The sequence below is a fragment of the Arachis hypogaea genome, chromosome 10 (genome assembly GCF_003086295.3).
Source record: "Arachis hypogaea cultivar Tifrunner chromosome 10, arahy.Tifrunner.gnm2.J5K5, whole genome shotgun sequence".
NCBI lineage: Eukaryota > Viridiplantae > Streptophyta > Magnoliopsida > Fabales > Fabaceae > Arachis > Arachis hypogaea.
Window position 1 is genome coordinate 85964700 of NC_092045.1, and position 8981 is coordinate 85973680.

The window sequence follows — 8981 nt, forward strand, 5'->3', positions numbered from 1 at the left end:
AAAGGCTCAATTTTTTAGTAAAAGAAAATGAGCATGTGTTATCCTCAGTTATGGAATAGTGATGTTTGTTATTAATATGGATTTTTTTTAAATTTCCAATTGCAAATCGGAGGCTCAAATTTGGCTGGCACGAAAAAATCGAATGTCCAATTTTTGACAAAGTAAATTCAAATTTATGAGAAAATAAAATTGAACCTCCGATTTATGCAGGGTCATTATTTTTTATAAATTTAAAGGGTAAACAAATCGGTGGGTAGGTTTTCTAAAAAGGAAAATAAAGTTGCAGAAAACCTAAATCTGAGAATAGGTTTTGTGAAAGAATTTTGAAAAATTGAAAGAATCCAAATATGAGGGTAGATTTTGTGAAAAAGAATTTCAGAAATTCAGAAAATCCAAATAGGAAGGTCCGATTTTTTGTTTCCTAAATCTGACCATCTGATTTGTTTGTCGCTATCTTCCACAACTAATGATAACATACCCAGCTCCAATATTAATGGGAAACATCATTCTATCATCAATATGAAGTTAAAATATCAATTTTTAACTTATCGTATTACTTATAGAAGTCATGACAAAATGATAGACACGGAATGAATTTTTTTTTGCAATAATTTTTATTGGTTTTGGCTTTATTAGGTATTTTGACAATGTTTTTTATGAATTTTTTTTGCAGCTGTTAAGTTTAACTAGTTAAGTAACACAATTTTAAGACCAACATGACATACCATCTAAAGAAATCATTTTATGCAAATCATAATAACTAATAGAAGTCATGACAAAATGATAGACATGGAATGAATTCTTTTTGCAATATTTTTTATTGGTTTTGGCTTTATTAAATATTTTTACAATGTTTTTTATGAATTTTTTGCAGCTGGTAAGTTTAACTATTCAAGTAATATAATTTTAAGACCAACATGACATATCATCTAAAGAAATAGGAAGTTCTAATAAGTAAGACATAAATAAAAATTTAAGAAGTAATTAACTTTCTGACCTGGTTGAAGCCCAGGTCTTCCATTATTGAATTCAAATGATGGATCAAATGTGACATTCGATACTTGTGTTCGATTTACTGCAGAAGGCTTTTGTCCATTGATCGATTGAAGCTCTTTGTCATTGTTGGTCGGATTTTCTATAGTTGAATGGTTACAAAGAGCTTCTTCTGAACCTTAAAGAAAATGAAATCCATCTTGAGATATTCATTTAGTATTGCAACTATGCAATTTCAAACTGTGGCTTCTAATTTACCTTGTATGATCAGATTAATATTCTGTTTATAGTTAGTAACACTTGGTTGAGATTCAAATTCTACTATACCAAGTTTATAGCCAACCATGTTAGCTTCAATCATGGTGATCATGGTCTGGTTTGCAAACAATTTTTGATCTGCAAAATAAAAAATTCATTACGATCTCATAAGATCTATAGTAATCAATCTTTGGGGCAAGATTTATTTAAAAAATTGTAATAATGTGTTGTTTATAGGCAAGATTTATTTAAAAAATTGTAATAATGTGCTGTTTATAATTATAGTTAAAGATTAGCTACACAAATTTGTGAATTTACAGTCCACATGGATATCTTTATTTACCCTCCATTCCTTTGACTTTGAAATGTACATAGATGTCTTTTTCTTTCTACCTTCATGCGTAGTGTGGAGTTTCATATTATTTAATAGTTAGTCTTAGTTTTAGTCTTATTGCAAGTGGTGTACGCACATCATATGACAAACTAAAAACCGAACAAAATTTAATGAATTTAAACATATATATATATATATATATATATATATATATATATATATATATATATATATATATATACATGTATAGACACACAATTGAAGGAGATATATATGAATGTATAATTTTATAGTGTCTTCAATGAAGAATACTTTTACCTGACTGCACCACAGACATAGCTTTTCTAATTAGTGATGGATCTGTTTTCTGATTTTTCTTGATGAGTGTTTTTCTGTTGTATTCTCTGAGCAACCATAATGTAGACTTTGTGCATTTGCGGTAAAAATCAAAAATATAATTAGTGTACAATTAATAAAAGAAATTGGTTAGATGGAAAACTTTGCTTAGTTTATAAATGATATAAATGTTTAAGAAGCATAAACTGTGGTAGATATGAAGTGTTACCCATGTTGTGTTGCTGCATAAGTTTATTTTTCTTGACAGCTAATCTAAGATGTCTGTCCTTTCGTGCTTTCTTCATAATTTCTAAATTCACTGCATGGAATCAAGTTTCATTAAAAGAGCTGAAGTTAACAAATAAAAATTAATAAATAAAATTCATTAGTTAACTCCACCTTAAACAAAGAAAACTTCCATATAAAATAATTGACTTTTAGGTTGCTAAAGCACACGGCAAAAAAAGCAGTCCTGATTATAATTCTACTTTTTTAAGTGAAGCATAAAATTTGTATCCAATGTAAGATATAAGAGTTTTAAATATAAGTGAGATAAGATGAGCAGTTCCAATTACTTAAATTAGGACACGTTTTGTTATGTTTATTGCTAAGATTAAGCATGGAATACTTGATCTGTTTGTTAGCCACCTTATCAATTTGAAAATAAACACAGCATACCACTATCTTTTCGTATTTAAAAATAATGAAAGATTATGTTGATTTCTCAAAATCAGTTGTGTCATTAGTGGCTAATTTTAATAGTATAGTTCAGATTAATATCATTCGTCCCCTGTCCAATTATCTTGCAATATTCAACTCAAAAGCATTTGAGAGAAAGAGCATAGGATCAAAAAAAACAAAAAGAAAAAAAAGATACATAAATTCTCAATAGACAAACTTAATGCCAGAGCTCCATGTCTCAGTCCTTCAAATTGTAAATAGTTATGCAGAAAATATAATTGTAAATTATTGACCTGTTGTTAATAAATCTTTCTTTCTCAAAGTTAAAATATTATCTCAACATTGAAAATACAAAATTGTTAATGCAAACATTTTTTAGTAGCCTACATATATCATTGTTTAAAAAGTTTGATCGTTGTTACTTCATTGATATAGTAAAGGTGATGAAATTAATACTCAAATCAATGTTGGCTATTTTTTTCAGAACATATTCTTTGTTTAATTTCAGTGAATTACTTGTCTATGTACTCCAAATGTTAGTGTCATGGCTAGGTGTTAACTCCAAAAATGAAACATAGTCTTGTTATTTATCTTCTATATCTGCTATTATAAAGTATAAATAACTGAGTACAAAATAATTTTTGCTTGAAGACCCAAAAGCTAATTTTTGCTTGAAGACCCAAAAGCTAAATTTCAGATTTACCTTTCATGAGCAGTGTAATGTTTTTGAATATTCTTAAAATTCTGCAGCATTGGTTTGGCTATTGACTGAATGCTTCTTGTGAATAAAAACATGATGGTGAAATTTGAAAGGAAAAAAATATCGTTGTCTTATTTGAAGAAGGGGATTTAATAAAATGATTGGATTTTTATTTAAGTGGAATTACTTTATAATAGTTGGTGCTAGTGGGAGAATTTTAGTCATACAGTAAGATATTAGTTGTAATACATATTTCTTATGATGCAAAGATTTTTCTCCTAAACTACAAATTTTGGATCATTCTAATTGATATGAAAATCTATTATACAAATTAGAAGCCTTTTATGTATGAATAACATTATATATAAACATAAATTTTTGCCTGCATAACCTGTTTACTGTGAGTGTATTTAAGTGATGAATTGTAATGTCTATAAGTTGTTCATCATAACAATGAAGGCTACCCATGAATTATGTTGACAGGCAGAAAATGTTGAATGCAACTGGAACATAAATATTACCATTTTCTAACTCAATCAATGGTTGTTGATTCCTTAAAGAAGTTTTCCCCATCCTTTCTATCGTTGAGGATTCTCCTCCCCTGGTTGGTGGTAAAATGGCAGGAGAATTTTCTGTATGTGACATAAATTAAAAAACAAAATACAAAGTATCGATAAAATTGCTTACCTGAATATGTGTTTTTGAGAAATAATTAAGGCAACAAATAAAAAGGGTAGTATGCGGTGGAACCTTGTTGCAGAGCATAGTTTAATCTCCTCTTCTTTTGAGCTAGAATGTGATATCTACGTTGTCTTGCCTACTTCCTATCATCTGGTTCCATACTACAGAATTGATTTAGAGCAAATATTTTTACTAAAACGGGTGTGTAATGTTGCTACTAAGCTACTTCTTTCATGTATTTGTTTCTAAGCCACACTATGAAGAAGTAAGGAATCAAACGTTTGGTTCTATTTAGACTAACAGCAACCAAGTCTATGAGTCAGTAGCAAATTCACTCTCCTATTAAAATTAAGTAACTCAAATTTTGTATTTTATATTTCTTGAAAAGAATAGTTATAAAATACCAATATATTTGTAGATGTGTGACCCCAACACTATATCAAAAGCAAATGAGTTATTGTAAGGTTAAATTACTAATTCATTTGGCAAAATTTCAAGTGATTTTTGTTTAACATATTTTGTTGGAAAAATGGAACAAATAGAATATTACTTGTTTACTTTGTTTTTATTATTTGGAAAGAAAATTTTGGTGATGTATCAGTACAATATAGAGCCACTCAAATTACTGACGTGATGGTTCCGTCACAAACTGCAGCTTTATACCATGCGTATGGTATCTTGTTTATTAAGTGTAAATTTGGAAAAAAGAATGAACGTCCTGTTTTTTACAAAAAATAATTTCTTACTTACAAAAGATTTGTGAAATTAAAATGGTTTTATCAAGTTACTTAGTTCCAATTTGATCAAATTTAAAAAAGATTCGTATCATTGAATCCTTTCAAAACTATATTCATGTTTGCTGTAACTACCCAAGATAAAATAGCATTAATTGTCCTTACTGTATACATGATTTTATCCATATAATTATATATATATTTCTTGCTACGACATAAAATAACAACAAACAGGGTAAAACTGTTTATAAGGCAACTAAACTGGAAAAATTCCTATGAAATACTCATGGATGAGCTTCACTTCAATAGCTTGAGACCACTGAACACAGTGAACATGATGCCTCTCAATTGATTTGCAATATGGAATCTTGATAAAACAATTTCCTTCAAATCAATCCCAGTTTGTTTGGTATCATCAACTAAACTTATAAGATCATTATCAACAAATAACTTGGGATTATCATATGTACTCAGCCCCTTCAGCTTCAAAGTTGACTTCCATTTAAAGCACTCATCCTTTGTATTTATAATGCTCCATATGCATATAGTATAATTATTTTCATCTTTTGGGTGAGATAAAAAAGAAAAAAACCCCTGATATCTTAGTAGAAATTGACATTTTGATCTATATCTGTCACGTATGGGAAGGATGTAAAAAGTTTTCTTTATGATAGAATAAATCAATATAGAATCTGCAAACTGATAATCTTCACCAGTGAAATGAATCAAAAAGATCTGACCATTTTCAGCAACATAATCAGGCCCAACCTTTCCTCTCATGCCTTCACTTGCACTTATTTTGGTCCATTGTTGATCTTCAAAGGAATAGACACTATAGAATATAAAATCTTCCTGCAAATTCCTTTTGAAGGTGTGAAGTATGCAATAATGCATGCTTTTCGGAAAGTAAGCAAAAGCAAAAGCTGGAAAAAAAACCTTGAACCCCAAGAATTTTGGTGGAAGAATTTGTCTCTTTGATCCAGTAAATGCATTCCAAACTATTATCTTTGCTTCATGTTGCAACATGTTATAAGAAAGACATATATTGCCATTCTCTATGCCTATTACCATCAGTTTGTCAGCATCACCCAACTCTGCTAGCAGTGGGAAAAATAATCGATTACCTCGTTTTGGATCGAGTCTAATGAAGCAATTTTTTTCCCTTTCCAGGTTGGAAAGAAAACATGAATTAGAATGGAAGGATGAGCCTTTGAGAACAGTTGATAATACTTTGAGACAAACTCAAAAGCTGATAGCGTTTTTCTCCAGTCATGTGACAACAATTTGCACCTGCACACTGTAGCAGGATCAGTTTTGCATAAAATATAGATGATTAAATCTTTAGGTAATGAAGGTATTGCAAGTTTGTGAGCTACATCATAGTTTTTCATGTTACAAAGAGAATATCATAAGTTTTTTTCTTCCAATTGTGAAAGGCTGAGTTTATCAAAATAACTAAAAAGAGAGGGTTGAGGTCAATTGGAAGAAAACCACTTGAACAGCTGGGGTGGATGTAGCTTATTTTGGCCTTATTTTATCATATAAGTAAGTCAAATATGAAAATTGATATTAATATTATACCTGTTAGAAAATAATTTTTAATTAAAGTTGCATTTAAAGATATCCAGTCGGTGAGGTGATTGTTCTCTGAGCAGATAAGATCACCATTTTGTGAAAACATGATGTCATGGGCTATATAGGTCTTAGTGGGTAATACCCAATACAATCACTCATTAATTAGCCTAATTCAATTTTGCAAAGAAAATAGAAAAAGATGGGAGTTTAGTTACTTTATCTCTTTACTTATAACTAAAATTTGTTTAACTGTCCTGAACTAAGTCTTCTACTATTTCAAACTAAGTTAGCAGAAGTAGTTAATATTTAGTATAATAACTAAAAGTATATATATATATATATATATATATATATATATATATATTGGATATAGAAAGGTAACTTCACAACTAAAAAAATATTAAACATTTTAAATAAATATTGACAATACATTAAATAATAGATATTTAGTAATATGTTTAGGAATAATTTAATTTTTTGTATAATTTTATATAGTTTTGTGTAAGTATTTTCGAAAAGTTTTTTTGTTATCAAACAGTAGATTAATTATTGGAATATTGATCATATTTGTATATACCTTAATAGTGTGCAATAAATATTTAGTAATAATTTTATTTTTTGTATCATTTTTATATAGTTTTGTGCAGGTATTTCCGAAATTTTATTTTGTTATCAAACAAAAGATTAATTATCGGAAGATGCATGATATATGTATATACCTTAATAGTATGATGTTTTGGGAGTTTTGAATTTTATTATTTGTAATTTTTTTTAAGTTAAATAAATTTTATATCTTATACTGTATCCAGGTTTGCTTTTGATTAAATCACTGAAATCAATGTTTTATTATGATAGTAATGAAAGCTTTTTTTTAATTAAACTACACAGATCATGACTTATTATTTTTATCTTTTTTACTTCATTGGCATACCAAAAGGTTTGAAGTTTATAATCCTATCAACCATTTGTATTTTATTCTGAAGTTGTCATTAGTTAATCACAATGCATGAACTCTGTTTCTACTTTAAATTGTAGGCTGTCATAGGTAGTTGATTTATTTTATTAACCAAATACTACATTAAATTTTGTTTAAAAAAAGTTTAAAATAGTGACGTTTCTTATTTTTCTGCATTTGCTCTTATAAAGCATGAAAAATTGAGTACAAATTAATTTTCACTTGAAAAGGAGAATTATTAACTTCCTAATAATTTTCAGGTATAGTTTATAATATTTTAAGAAGTTGATTAATTAATACTTGATTTATATGAAAAGATTAAAATTTTTTCTATATCCTACTAAACTTTATTTATCTTGAATTTAGTTAAAGTCTTCTTTTATTACAATGGTAAAAAAAATTTTCATAAAACTTTGTTGATTACCAAAAGTGTTGAAATTAATATTTTATACTGAAAAAATTTTAACATGTAGCTTGTTTTCTATTCTTGATCATATGAAGCATATAAATAGTTGAGTACAAAATACATTTTACCTTACAAAGGAAATTATTAAATTTCTTGTAATTTTCATGTATTATTTATAATATTTCTGAAAAGGTTCATTAAGTAATATTAAATTTAAAAGAAAAAAATATTTTTTTAGATTTCTAATATTTAGTAAAAAAAAGTTTAGTTTCATAAAGAATTTGACAAAAAATATTAAATTGTTAAAATAAAGATTCATAACACTCATGGCACTTATAGCTTTCTAATACTCAACTTAATTGAACTACAAATATTTAGTAGCCGTTTTATTCTTATTTTAGAATTTTTATTAATTTTTTTCATGCATGTATTTTTAAATTATTAATTTCATAATAATAATTTCATAATCTTTATTAATTTTTTACTCTTTATAGTAGTTTAGGAAGCTTCTTTCTTAATGTCACCGTTTTTTATTATGAATTTGGATTATTTCTGGTAGGTAACTTTTTTTTTCTAAGTTGAAAGTTTGAAAAATAATATTATCAATTGTTATGAAAGCTCAGTTACCTCATATGTTGATTACTTAATTATGCTGACAAACATCACACGATCACTATACGAACATGCTTATTCAACAGCAAAAACATAAACATAAAATACATAAGTAGAAATGTCTAAAAACATCTCACACAAGCAACATGACATAGCAACAACAAACACACATTCCATTACAAACCTAAAAAGAAAGAAAAAACTTAATTAGAATCACACCAGATGCATAGACCTAACACAATACGATCATTAAAGAACCAAACTTGCATATTACACCGGGAATAGTCCTGGGTAGAATTTGTGTAGTGTCCATAATTTGACTACATTGTCATAATTAACCCATTGAAGAGTCTTCTTTGAGCCAGTAACTGGACTATAACGGCGTATATGAAAGTGAGTGAATCTGAAGTCATGTATATCTTCAACTTCTAGATGTCTTTCCTTAATCTGAATAATATCATCATCAACAATGGTAGCAGGTATGTAAGACGGCCCAATGCCACTGTAGGAAAATAGTTTAGTCCAGTTAAAGCTAGAACTATTCTGGTCAAGTTGCCAAATGACTGAGTTATATGAGTAATCATCACCAATATTAGCAGCAACACATAGGTGCTCACTTCGGACTAAAAGAGTATGGGAACCTTGAAGTCCTTTATTTGGAAGTGAAATCTGATCAAAGGAGTAAGTGATAATATTGAAAGAAACTATATAAGGAG